A 14,790-nucleotide genomic window follows, 5' to 3' on the forward strand; every position below is an offset into this window, starting at 1 on the left:
GCTGAGGCAGGAGAATAGCTTGAACCTGGGAGGCGGAGGCTGCAGTGAGCCAAGATCGTGCCACTGCTCCAGCCCGGGTGACAAGAGCAAGACTCCATCTCAAAAAAAAAAAAAAAAAAAAAGAAGAAGAAGATGTACAGAGAAGCAACAAACTCAATAATCAGAAACTAAAACCTGAGAAAATGCAATATAGGGCACAGAATAAGGTGCTGAAATAAGTATGTTTAATGTCTTCAGAGAGGTTCTAGGGGGTTCTGAACCCATAAAAATTAAAATAAAAATGGCCACTAAACACTAATAAAGATGTTTAAGATTATTAAGATATTTACAATAAGAAAAAGAGTTGGAAAAAAGGGAAGCAGTGATCATTCCAAGTCAGTATGAACTGATGAAGCACAAGTCATGCCTCAATAATTTCATTTCCTGTTTTTAGAGGTCATCAGACTAGTAGATTGGGGAATGCCAGTGGCATCATATGTCTTGTGTCTGAAAAGCCATTAAATTATTGTTTCATGATACTGTACTCTAAAAGCTAATTGTATCTTACCAGTGATTGATGGTTAGAAAAGTAAGCTAACAGAAATTTCCATCACCTCGTATACAAATTTCTAATTATCCCTCTAGATTGTAAACTTCTTGAAAGAATAAAACATTTTCTGTATCATATTCAGCCTATCTCCATTGCCTAGAACAATACTCAGGAAATGACAGAGACTCATTAGAAATGTATTGAATGATAATTAAATTTAATTGTAATTAATGCAAAGTCTGTGTTTAAAAGCATGTATGAGATGAAAGGGAAGTAGCTGTCTTCTCAGTTCATTTGGGAATAATTTAGGGGTTTTAGTTGATTGTCTACTTAATGTTGTCAATATTGTGACATGGTGATTAAGAGAGATATAGATAAAAGGCTATGGTCATTGACAAATAGTGCAGAACACAGGTACAAGAGCTCTGACAGAGTGTATTTTTCCAAACAATATATTTCATCCCACATGCTTTCTTACAATGTGACTTTGACTTTGACACTTCTCCCACTGACTGGTGGCGGTCTATGTTTCTACCCCTTGAATCTGTGTGGGTTTGTAACTATGGCAGAAGTATGACCATTTGACTTGCTAGGCCAGATCATAAAAGGCCATATAGCTTCTTCCCAGTTCTCTTGGGATACTCACTCTTGAAACCCATGATGTTACATCAACAGCCCCAATTGAGGTCTCAATTGACAGCCAGCATGAACCGGACATGTAAGCAAACAAGCTTTTAGATGATTTCAGCATTAGCCATTACGTCATACCAGCCTTCAAATGTCCCCAGCTGAGGTCCCAGACAGAATAGGCAAGCCATTCTTCTGTGGTCCTTTCAAATTCCTGACGCACAGGATCTATTTGCAGAACAAAATAGGTTTTGTTTTATGCCACTAAAATTTGGGGCAATTTGTTATGGCAGCCATTGATAACTGGAACAATAAGGAAATAGATATGCAAATGGTTCTGTATATACTCAACAGAATATTATGCTGCCACAACTAGAAGAGTTCATGTTGAAATAGAATGTTTATTATTATTATTCATTTACTCATTAAAGAAACATTTTTGGCCGGGCGCGGTGGCTCAAGCCTGTAATCCCAGCACTTTGGGAGGCCGAGACGGGCGGATCACGAGGTCAGGAGATCGAGACCATCCTGGCTAACACGGTGAAACCCCGTCTCTACTAAAAAATACAAAAAACTAGCCAGGCGAGGTGGCGGGTGCCTGTATCCCAGCTACTCGGGAGGCTGAGGCAGGAGAATGGCGTGAACCCGGGAGGCGGAGCTTGCAGTGAGCTGAGATCTGGTCACTGCACTCCAGCCTGGGTGACAGAGCAAGACTCCATCTCAAAAAAAAAAACAAAAAACAAAAAAAACATTTTTGAGCCCACTATGTGCTAGGGGATGTCTGAGGATACAACACTGACCCAAACAAAGTCCCTACTGAAAGTCCTCACCCTGGCCTGTACATTTTGATGTCTCCCATTATTAAGTCCTCAGTTTTTATGGTTTTAACCACTGATGATGTTCAGAATTCTGTCTTCAGTTCTGACCTCTATCTTGAGCTTCACACCTGCATATTGAATGCTTACCTGCTGTCACTAGTTGGCTATCCCATAGGCACCCTAAACTTTAGTCAGTGTCACTAACACCTACACATGGTCCTGAACCAGCACCCTGGGAGTTATTGAAGATTTCTCTCTCTCCCCTCATCTCCCGCGACTTGACAACCTTGGCTCTATAGCCACAGAAGCCACTGAGCTTACAGCCACATTATCTGAACGCATCCCCTTTTTCCATCGCACTGCCACTGCCTGGGTTTATGTCATCATTTTCTTGGGTCTCCAAAACAGTTTCCTAATTAAGTCTTTCTGCCACCAGGAGCCTCAGATTGCTACTATACAATGCTGTTATATTGCTTTTTCATAATATACAAATATAATTGTTACTATCATGTTTAAAATGTTTCACTTATCCTTCTTCGGAATAAAGTCCAAGATTCTTATCACTGACATATAAATGGAAGGAAGTTACAGAACAGCATGCAGAGTATGATCCCACTTTCTAAACATATGTGAACATACTCACACATATATGGGTATATGTATGTTTATATATGTATAAAGTTACATATATAAAATGTATGTAAATGTCAACAGGTGTTCAATAAAATGTCAACAGGTGTAATCTCAGAATGAAAGATTTCAGATGATTATTATCTTTTTCTTTGTACTTGCATGTATTATTTTAATACATACAATATGAAAACCCTTTTCAAAAAATGAACGTTTCATTTTTACAGAAACAAGAAAACATTAAAAATATTAAAGAAAGAGACTCTTTGATATCCAGTGTTGGCCTGTTCAGCTTTGCAGTTTCCCTCTCTTCTCCCAGTCCCTGATACCATGTTGATCACTTTCATTATCTCAGCAAATTTGCTCTCCAGAGCCTCCAGTCCTTCAGACATCCAGCTTCTGCCTGGAAAGCACTTTCCTTAGCTTTTTGTTTGGCTGATCCCTACACACTGACCAGAGTTGAAGTCAGTTATCAATACTTACAAGAAGCTTTTTCTAGTCAGTCTCCTCTCTAAGCTCCTATGTTGACTTCTACCACCACCTATTACATTGCTCCATAACCATCTATTGGCCTCCATCTTTATAGTTAGTCCTACACACCAAGGTATCCACAGAACCCACCACAAGTCTAGCATACTGAAAGCATTCAATCAAATGTTTCTCAAGGAACTCAGTGAAATACTATTTGGGGGAAACAAGAAAGGTCAGTGGGAAAGGTTTTGGCATTCTGCTCCTTGGGTTCAAACGTCTAGTTCTGTCACTTTCCAGCTGTGGGACCCTAGAAAAGTTACTTAACCTCTTTGTACCATAGTTGTGACATCTATAATATGAAAATAGTAACTATGTCATAGGGTTGTTGTGAAGATTAAGTGATATAAAGTGTAAACAAGTTCCACTGATGGCTTCACTACTGAATTCTACCAAACATTTAAAGAGGAACTAATACCAGTCCTTCTTTAACTTTTCCAAAAAATTGAAGAGGAGGGAAACTTCCAAACTTGTTTTACAAGGCCAGCGTCTTCCTGATACCAAAGACCAGTAAAGAAAATTACAGGCCAATATTCCTGATGAACATGGATGCAAAAATCCTTAACAAAATATTCGCAAACCAAATTGAACAGCATATTAAAAGGAGCATTCACCTTGATGAAGTGAGATTTATCCCTGGGATGCAAGGATGGTTCACCATAAGTAAAATCAAAAACTGTGATATATCACATCAACAGAATAAAGGACAATAACCATATGATAATCTCAACAGATGCAGAAAAGTTATTCAACAAAATTCAACATCCTTTAATGATTAGGAAAAAAAATCTCTCAAAAAATTAGGTATAGAAGGAATGTACCTCAACACAATAAAGGCCAAATAGGACAAGCTCATAGCTAACGTCATACTCAATGACCTATAATCTTCTATGAATTATAAAGAAAATTTCCACACAGTGCAAACCCTATCATCATGTCATTTGTGAAAACATGGATGAACTTGGAAGACATTATGTTTAGTGAAATAAGCCAGACACAGAAAGACAAATACCTCACTTATGATCTCACTTATATATGGAGTATAAAAAAGACAAACACATAGAAACAGAGAGTAAAATGAAGGTTACCAGAGGCTGCAGTGGAGTGGGGAGACTGAGGAGATGGCAGTCAAGAACGCAAACTAATAGAGCTTGAATATTGTCTTTTTCACACTCTGCTGTATTCACACGAAGTATTTTCAGTTATTGTAATTTCTACTTTTAGTGATCCTTTAGAATTACAGTTTTACTAAATGTTTCCTTAGCAAAATTTCTGACTTGATAAATACCTGTTGTATAAAATGAAGGGGAAATGAAAGCAACTGAATTTAACAGAATTAAACATAATTGAATTGAATTCCGAAGTATGCGAAGGTATTAAAGTACTTAAATGTAGCTATATTATTGTCACTAGGGGGAGCTCAGCACTTAATTTGTATTCTAAAAGAGTCCACCCTGCTGGCAATCAAAACAGCAGTTTGTATCCCATTGTGCTGTGTGCGAGGAGCTTCTAAAGAAACTAACAGCATTATTTTCCTAGAAACTGAAAGCGACTGAATGCATTAGCTCTCATGCTTTTCACGCCATTTGTAGCAAGAATAAATGGTTCGTCTCTGTGGCGCCACTGTCAAAATAACACATACACTTCTTTGAATGCAGCTCCAAAATGGCTCATGCCTTTTGCAATGGTCCAAGATGGAACAGAGGAATAAAGATTAGAACACGATGATTGAAATATGCTTCAGCACAGAGATCTCAGTGGGAGAGTCTATGCAGGCCAGACAGCAGAGTAACCACAGGAACAAGATCTGAACCTCAGGAGATTCTCCACCTTTAAATCTGTATCATTATTACATGTGAACTTCTTATAAGTATACTTGTTACGATAGATGCCTTTTTTTATAAGCAAGGGAGCAAGGGAGACCTCTATTTTGTCGCCACTCCTTATGGCCAAAAGCCATGAACTTTGGATTCAAGCTGTTCTTTAAAAAGCTTAGATGAGATGTTTAAAAGACAGTAAACCTTTGCCACGTCCTGGAGCTGACAGATTTTGAACAAAAATAAAAGATGGAACTAGTTTTCACGAGAATAATTGAATCAAATGAGCCTGTAAATAAAATTAAAATAATAACATCACATATTTTTTCGTAAGCCTGATTTCTAGTGAAGAAGTTAAAACATAATAAAAATAAGAGATCCAGGCATTCCTTTTTACTTTCCCAGCCAAGAGCCAGTAAATACGAGCCTCAAAACACTCCAAACATGGCTATGTGCAAGGCCTGAGGGGAGGTGTTGAAATTCATGAAATCACAGACATAAAATCTGGAAAGAACTCCAGAGCAGCTGTCTACCACTCACCTACACAGAAGTCCCTCATGCCATCTCTGATCCCTGTGCCTTCTAGGGCAGTTGTGCTGTTCACACAGCAGGAAGGGGATCCCACCCTGTATTCAGGCAGCCTCATCCCATTGGATGTCTCTGCTTCCGCCAGAGAAACTCTTCTTCAGAAGTGGAATTTCCTGCTGTATAACATCATACTTTTATTCTGATTCTGCCTTTTGGCAGAAGGTTAAAAAGTATCTTTTCTTGTTCTCAGGGAAGGTGTTGAATATAAACACGGACACAAGTCCTCCCCAGCTACCACCTTCTTTTCCCCGGTCTTATGACCCCTACCACCAAGACTTTTTATATCCAGGCAAAATATTACAGGTTTAATGACTTTTTAAAATTAAGATGTACTCTTCTCATTTTTTCCCTTGGTACAAAACTTTGGAGAAAAATTAGAAAATTCAGACATGCTAAATGAAGAAAATGACCTTACTGCTCAGAAGTAATCTTAGTTATCTGATTTTCTATGTCAACATACATCTCTGTATTAAATTTTTTCATAAAATAGGATATTATTATTTTCAGCTCTTTTTCGTATAATCAATTAATCAATTACCTACAAACACATTTCTAAAGCTGAATAATACTCTACTGGGTATTTGTACCATATTTATTTAAATAATTCACTACCGTGGGATATTTAGGTAGTTTTGAATTTGGGCTATTAGAACAATCACTAAAAAATTATTGTAGAAGCATTTTTTGCAAGACACTTGTATTATTTTCTTCCATATTCATTTGCTAAACTAAAATTTCTAGTTTTTAGTGGTTAAACCTTTTAATTCAAAAGAAAAATATGTTATTTCCACAACAACTTCTTATGAAACATAGTCCAACTCCATCACTGTCCTCATCGACTTCAAAATTGTAAAAAGTGTACCTCTCTTTGGGCACTTTTTCTGAAAAGCTGCCTCTCTCCCTCAGTATCATTTTGTCAAAGAGGTTACCTGAGCTCCTGGTCTAGATTAGGTCTCTGTTATAATGCCTCAGCACACCTTTTACTTGTCCTTCATGGTATTTTTCATTATTGTAACTAAGCAGGTGATAGTATGATGATTTATTTAATTCCTGGCCTGTTAGAGTCCCACAAGTAGAAACCATGTCTGCTATTTCAGTGACTATCAAAAAAATATGTACTAAATAAAACACTTATTGAATAAATGGAAATATTTCTATATTTTAGAGCAGAGTGTATGTAGACCAGTGAAGTCTACCACATGATTTAATGTGCTATATTCACAGCCCTTATTCTGCAGGGCTGGCAGAAATTTATATTGAGGGTTTCTACCTCTTGTCACCTCACCTCCTGATGAGTCATAGTTTAGGGATTTTCTACACAGGGCTAAGGCATTGAAGAAGTCCTTCTGGTCACTGATCATCTGTTCATAGACATTACCTGGCCACTGTTCCTCTCTGCATGGCCTCTTTATGTCTGTGGCTTTTCACAGCTTCTGTGACATGTCTGGGACATGCTGGTGGGCATGTAGAGAAGTCGTATTTTAAGGTAAATAAAAGCTGGCTGAAAACTTTTTGTTCTCACTCCATAGCTGTTCTAACCCAGGTGCTTAACATGTGAGGGAAAAGTATTCAGATGACTCTTCCCTCAGCAGCCATCCAAATGCAGAAATCACCCAGCTGAGCCCATCAACCCCTAGAACAGTGAGAGATAATAATAAGTCACTAAATATGCAGTAGTTTGATATATAGCAAGAGACAACTAGAATACACCACTTGGGAATATAATTTGACAATATTTATTAAACTTTTAAATTAATACATACCTTAACTCCAGAATTTCATATATTTACTCTATAGATATACTGAAACACATACAAAGTAACATGTAACAAGATATATGCTGTAGCTTTGTTTACGTTAGCAAAAGACCAGAAATAATCTATACGTCTCCACAGAGGACAGGTTAAATACGGTCTGGTAAAGAGAAACAATGGAATATGCTATTTAAAAGAATGATGAGTTACAGTATACACTAATATGAAATCATATGGAATAATCCCCAAGTTATTTGTCATTTTCACAGCAAAGTGCAGAAGAGTATGTTTAAGGTGCAATCATTTGTGCAATAAAAATAATATGCATATGTATACCTTTGTAAATGCATGGAAAATCTCTAGAAGAACACTTAAGAGAATGGGTAACAACTGTCTCTGGGAAGGGGACTTGGACATTTGAAGGACAAGGCGTGAGAGAACAACTTTTCATGTAAACTTTTTCTTTTTTTTTTTTTTTTTTTTTTTTTTTGAGACGGAGTCTCGCTCTGTCACCCAGGCTGGAGTGCAGTGGCTGGATCTCAGCTCACTACAAGCTCCGCCTCCCGGGTTCACGCCATTCTCCTGCCTCAGCCTCCCGAGTAGCTGGGACTACAGGCGCCCGCCACCTCGCCTGGCTAGTTTTTTGTATTTTTTAGTAGAGACGGAGTTTCACCGTGTTAACCAGGATGGTCTCGATCTCCCGACCTCGTGATCCGCCGGTCTCGGCCTCCCAAAGTGCTGGGATTACAGGCTTGAGCCACCGCGCCCGGCCGTAAACTTTTTCAATTCTGTACTATGAGTATGTATATATTATCTGTTCAAATAACTTTCACATAAATGACCCAGTTACACCAGTAGACTATCTTCCTTTTTTTTTTTTTTTTTGAGATAGAGTCTTGCTCTGTCATCCAGGCTGGAGTGCAGTGGCTTCTATCTCAGCTCACTGCAACCTCTACCTCCCAGGTTCAAGAGATTCTCCTGCCTCAGCCTCCCAAGTAGCTGGGATTACAGGCATCTGCCACCATGCCAGATAACTTTGTATTTTTAGTAGAGATGGGGTTTCACCATGTTGGCCAGGCTGGTCTCAAATTCCTGACCTCAGGTGATCCGCCTGCCTCAGCCTCCCAAAGTGCTGGGATTACAGGCGTGAGTCACCATGCCCAGCCACTATCCTCGTTTTAAAGATGAGAAAACTAAGCTCTAAGAGCTAAGGTGATTTGTTCAGCATCTGAGAGCTAGCCAGTAACAGAGCAAGGTCTGGAAATGACTCCTCAAGTGGAGCTCTTTTGTTTGGCTAGAATCCCTTAAGTTTATTCACTTTTTAGTAAGTCCTTTATTTTAGCATTTCCAGGAAGAATATTTTTCAGCCTGTTCTACTTCCAGACTAAAGTCCCTTAGAACTAACTATATGTGTGTTGTATTAGTTTCCTATTGCGGCTGTCACAAATGACCACAGACTTAGTGGCTTGAAACAACTCAAATTAATTTTCTTACAGTTCTGGAGGCCTTAAGTTCAAAATGAGTCTTACTAGGATAAAACCACAGCATTGTTAGAGCTGCATTCCTTCTGGAGGCTCCAGGGAAGAACCTATTTCCTTGTTTTGCCCAGCTTTTAGAGATGGCACGCATTCCTTGGTTCATGGCCCTGTTCCTCCACATTCAAAGCACATCATTCTGACTTCCACTGGCCCATTTCCTTCTTTGATCATCTTTGATCTTCCTGCCTCCCTGTTTTAAGAATCCCTGTGATTATATTGGGCCTACGTGGATAGTACATACAGGATAATCTTCCCATGTCAAGATCCTTAATTTAATCATGCCTGCAAAGTCCCCTTTAAGATGTAAGGTAACATTCATAGGTTGTGAGGATTAGGATATGAACATGTTTGAGGGGCCATTATTCAGCCTACCACATTAGACCTAAGTTTAGGGAAGTCTCATAAATGATGTCTCCGTTTCTCCATCTATAAAGCAAGGATAAGAATGCTACCTATTTTATATGGTTATTTTGCAGATTACATAAGTTAATATATTTAAAGAGCATGGAACATTGCCTGACACATTGTAAGCACTGGATATATGTTATCTGTAATAGTAGTTATTGTTTACTGACCCTCTAGCTGATAGCATGTTAGAGCCTTTCATCAACAAGATTAATAATCTTTTATATCTTCCTTTAGATCTAACATATGCTAAGAATATAAAAAAAGAGGCTTTTACTTAATTTTAGCAAAACACAGTGTAACAAAGTCAGTTTTGAGGGAAATAACACACTCAACAGATGAATAGAATTAATTTAGAATAATAGCTAACATTTTATATAGTATCTTCCATCTGTGCATTTTCAAGTATATAACATACACAGTGAGCCCTTGTAATCAATCTGAAGTGTTTGTTGAGAATTTACTACTTTCAAGGCTCTGTACAACAGGGATAAAAAAGGCAGAGACATTTCAGGTTATCCTGGATTTTAACAGCTGAGATAAGTGAATCTCAAGGAGACCAACTTGCAGTGTCACACAGCCAGAACTGGAGCTGAGAATGTGACTCAGGAGATGAACTATAAACAGAAAAAAAAAAATGGGAAAGACACTGCACTATATGATATAATATGTGCTAAGTGACTATAAGTGTGAAGAGATTTCAGATTAGGAAGAATCCATTAAGATGGATGGATCAGAAAAAGTATCATGAATAAAATGCATAACTTTTGGAAAAAGAGAGTAAAGAGAGAGAAGGGAAAAGAGAAATTTTGAGTGTGAGCCAAGACACAGAAGAAAATATCCCAGAAATGTGCTGGAGAAAGTGTGCATTGAGTATTTATTTGTAATGAAGAGCAGAGATAGAAAGAAAGCAAATGACTTCTCCATCACTTACACCGTGGGGCGAGGATGAACGAGAACTACATGTGGGAAGGGAGGCTTTTGGCCAACTCTTCCACAGTGCAGGGTGAGGTCTATAGGACGCCCCATCTCCCAGGCCATTCCTGATGCAGCAGGAAGCCAAGCAACAAGTGGCCAAAATAGTTCATTTTAGAAGAAGGTAGAGACAAAGTTGTCTTTCTTGAAGCTTAAGACATTACGTAAGCTCTGCTTCTTGATATTACAAATACACGTACCTGGCCAGGCGCAGTGGCTCACGCCTGTAATCCCAGCACTTTGAGAAGCCGAAGTAGGCAGATCACAGGAGGCCACGAGTTCAAGACCAGTCTGGCCCACATGGCAAAACCCTCTCTCCACTAAAAATACGAAAACAATTAGCCGAGTTTGGTGGTGCATGTCCGGAATCCCAGTTACTCAGGAGGCTGAGTTCAAGAATCACTTGAACTCACCAAGTAGAGGTTGCAGGGAGCTGAGATCACGACTCTGTCTCTGAGAGCAAGACTCTGTCAAAAAACAAACAAACAAACAAACAAACAATCACCCGGCAAAACAAAAACAAATACACCTACCTATAAGGTAGAGTTCAACATGAAAGCTAAGGCCCAGGAAAGTTTGATAACTAATCTTCAAAAGATATGTAATTACTACGATTACTGGACATTTCAAAAATGCTGAGAACTGTGCTATCACTTGTTTTACATATATTAAGCCCTTTTAAACCCCCCTGAGGTAGGCATTACTATCACACAAAATGAGATAGTAATGAGAAGCCAGAAAGACAGCCAAGAAATTAGTGTTCGTCCTCTACATAGCTGCACTGCACTGAGCACCCTACATTTCCCACCCATGGCAGCCTCTCTCCATTCAGTGGTGGATTCCTGACATATGAAATAAATTCTTCCCTAGCTTTTTGTTTCTTGAAAAATATTGCAAGAGCTTTCTGTAAACTGACAAAGTCCCAGAAAAAGAAATGTAATAAATGCTAGATAATCTCTATGTTGAGTAACCTCAAGACCAAGAAGCTTGATTCCTCTACATCTGTACTGATAAGATGGCAAGGAGAGGGGAGAATGACAGCAGTGTTTCCTTTTCTTTTTGCTTCCTCCAATCAGATACAGCTGAATCTAGCAATCTTTGTCTGAGGTGCATACCAAGAAGTTGGGAAAGGTTTGGGATAGATCGCAGATGAGTCAGGAACGATTCTATCTCCTATTGCCAGGAAGAAATAGCTGAGCACAGGTGGGCAACCTGAGCCCCATGTAATTCTGTTATAGCTAAGAGGACCCAGAATGTCTGGGTCATCAGCTTATTGACTGCTACCTCTAATGCTAGAAGAAATGAGTGTTTTCTCTATGAAAAAAATTGTTGAAATGCATTTAAAATTTTAATGAAATTCTTCCCCACGCTACCCCCACCCAACTCCTCTTCCAGAGCAAAAGTACCCAAAATATATGGCTTTGTGATACCCTTAGTGTCTCAGTATTTTTATCATATGCCTCAGGCCAAAAGAAATACCTAATAGGCCAGGTGCTGTAGCTCACGCCTATAATCCCAGCCCTTTGGGAGACCGAAGTGGGCAGATTACTTGAGGTTGGGAGTTTGAGACCAGCCTGCCAACATAGTGAGACCCGTCGCTACCAAAAATACAAAAATTAGCCGGGCCTGGGGGTGCATGCCTGTAATCCCAGCTACTTCACAGGCTGAGGCACAACAATGGCTTGAACCCAAGAGGTGTGGGTTGCAGTGAGTCAAGATCGCGCCACTGCACTCCAACCTAGATGACAGAGTGAGACTCTGTCTCAAAAAAAAAAAAAAAAAAAAAAACAAGAAAGAAAGAAAAAGAGAAAAGAAAAAAGAAACACCTAATAGGTAGGCTTATTAGGTAGTTAGGGCCAATTTAATTTGACAAATACATTCTTATGTCTTATCAATGTAATGGCCATTTGAAAAAAATCAGAAACATAAATAAAAGAAAAAATTATACTGTCATTTTGCTCTTAAAGGGCCTCAATTACTTACTGAGGGGATGTGTGTGCTGGCTGGGGATTGGGCAACTTCTCAAAACTCAGACACCACCACCCTCAGTTTCTGGTTACACATGGATTTTTCTAAGAGTAACTACTTTTTATCAGCAACTGCTTTTATTTCAGCAAAAACTGAAAATGCAACCTCGCAAAAATATTACAGGATGATTAGCATGATCTAATTTTAAAACTGAACTATTTTCAGCTTGGAATTTACAAATAACACTGTGATCCCCTGTGAGTTCATTGAGGGTGCTAAGGCACACAGTTTGGGATCTGTGCTGGGAAGTTAAGCTACTGAGGTTGAAGTCTTAGAAGAGTACATGAAGTAGAACTTCCCCATTTTCTCAGTATTTGTTCGTTTTCCCCGGGGAACACATGTTCTAGAGGAGAACACAAAAAGGAAGTAGCAGCCAGATGCTGAGATCCACCAGGTGCTGAGATTCCACCAGGTGCTGAGATTCCACCAGGTGCTGTTTTTAGTCTGATCCTTAGAGAACCATCCCTGCCAGGCTCTCAGACCCACCATTGCTTGCCAATATCTAGCATGGAGTGGTGATTTTTTCATCAGGCTATCTCTTTTTATTCATATAATCCTTTCATTAAGAAAACTCGATGTTGTAGAAAGAGAGCTAGATTTACAGATGATTGATTGGGGTCCTTTTTGTACCACGTCATAAGTAACCTTGGGCAGGTCACTTACTGTTTCCAAACTTTAGTTCTGAGGATAATCCCTTTCCATGTGCAATCCAACATTTTATTTTATTTTGTTTATTTATTTTTTGAGATGGAGTTTCACTCTGGTTGCCCAGGCTGGAGTGCAATGGCGCGATCTTAGCTCACCGCAACCTCCGCCTCCCGGGTTCAAGCGATTCTCCTGCCTCAGCCTCCTAAGTGGCTGGGATTACAGGCATGTGCCACCACACCTGGCTAGTTTTGTATTTTTAGTAGAGACGGGGTTTCTCCATGTTGGTCAGGCTGCTCTCGAACTCCCAACCTCAGGTGATCCACCCGCCTCGGCCTCCCAAAGTGTTGGGATTACAGACAGGAGCCACCGTGCCCGGTCGCAATCCAATATTTTAATTGTAACTATATAACACATTTGAATGAGGCAAAATATCTCTAACTCAATGTGTATAAGAATCATTTCAGGGCCATGGTTAAAACGCAGAAACCTAGGCTCAATTCTCAAATATTCTCATATAGCAGGTCAAGGATGGGACCCAGGAGTCTGCCCTTTTAACAAGCAGCCCCCACCCCACAGTGACGTAGACTCAGGGAGGCTAGGAGTTGAAAACATTAGTAAAAGGTATTGTTTATTTAAATAGTTGCATGTATATAATTTCATCTTCTCAACTAACCTTTTAAAGTAGTTGGACTGGCATTATTTTCATTTTACAGAAGAAGAAACTGAGATTGTAAAAGTAGGATGACGGTGGCAGCCCCGGATCTTACATGCAGGTAGGGCATTGGCATGGCAACCTGGCCAGAAAGCTGGAGAACTGGTTTTGCAGACACCATTGCATAGCAGATACACTATTTCACTCAGATTGGATGGAGCTTGAGGCTGCTGATGGCCTCTCCCAAGGTCCCACACCTCCCAAGGTCCTTGGCCCTATTCCATTAAGAGGTTTGCCCAACTTCTCTCAGTCACTGTGAGGCAGAGTTAGAACCAGAGCCAGAACTCCTAGTCTAGTTCTCTAACCATTACTACCACACATTGACACTACGTTTGTTTTTGGAAATACAATATCTGTCTGACTTTATGCTATCTTTTTAGTTAACACTCTGCCTTATTTACCCTTAGTAAATATAGAAAAGTAATGTATTCTTCAAAAGTAAGGTATTTAATCAAGGCTTAGGGAACTTTTTTCCTAAACGTTTACTTTGCCTACCCTAGAAGGGGTCACTAACCAATATTATCGTTATTAAAGTAATAGCATTAATAAAAGACCAACTTTTCTGATCTTTCACTCTGTGCCAGGTAGTATGCTAAACCCCTTTACAAATAGTATGTCTAATCCTTACATCAGCACAATCAGAAAAATGTCATAGCTTCATTTTAAAGATGAGGAACTGAGACTCAGCGAGACCAAATAACTTAAATTCACATGGCTTGCTAACATAGATAGAGTCATCATTTAAAACCGGGTCTCTGGGATTCTAACTTCCTGATATTTCCTCTGTATCACTCCACCTCCTTGTGTTAGTAGATATTATTCTAATGATCAGAGCGACTGAACTTGTCTTATATATATATATAACATACCTAATACGTAAATGTCTGTCCACTAAACTGCATATTCCCTGAGGACAGCATGTCTTACTCATTTTTGGATTTCGCGTACCTAACAAAGTGCCTGGCACATAGCAAATGCTCAATAAGTGTTTAATAAATTTAAAAAAATTTGAGTATACAGATATATCTAATATTTCAAACAAAGCGTACTTTAAGACATTTTTAGTTTTTCTCAATCAATACAACTTTTGACCAAATAAAAAAATCTCTGTCAAGCTACAGTTTTCACAAAATATAAAACTTTCTTTGTTTCCTAATAGCTGAGCTACAAGTAACTTTCTCACAGTTGGGGAA

At 39.1% G+C, this 14,790-nt stretch overlaps 1 long non-coding RNA gene across 7 annotated transcripts in view; it reads right to left on the minus strand.

Moving 5' to 3' along the window:
• LOC106999849 (uncharacterized) overlaps window positions 1–14,790 on the minus strand; it is a 136,715-nt gene that overhangs the window by 76,066 nt on the left and 45,859 nt on the right. For 3 of the 7 annotated variants that reach the window (XR_013397328.1, XR_013397326.1, XR_013397327.1), the window contains 2 exons: window positions 10,623–10,676; window positions 10,410–10,529 (listed from right to left, as the gene is read on the minus strand). This is a non-coding gene — a long non-coding RNA (uncharacterized LOC106999849). Of the gene's footprint in view, window positions 1–1,297; window positions 1,385–5,489; window positions 10,388–10,409; window positions 10,530–10,622; window positions 10,677–14,790 lie in introns of those variants that run through there. The other 4 variants (XR_013397323.1, XR_013397329.1, XR_013397325.1 and 1 more) reach the window with 4 other exon arrangements.

Source organism: Macaca mulatta, chromosome 8 (genome assembly GCF_049350105.2).
Source record: "Macaca mulatta isolate MMU2019108-1 chromosome 8, T2T-MMU8v2.0, whole genome shotgun sequence".
In the NCBI taxonomy this organism is placed as follows: Eukaryota; Metazoa; Chordata; class Mammalia; order Primates; family Cercopithecidae; genus Macaca; species Macaca mulatta.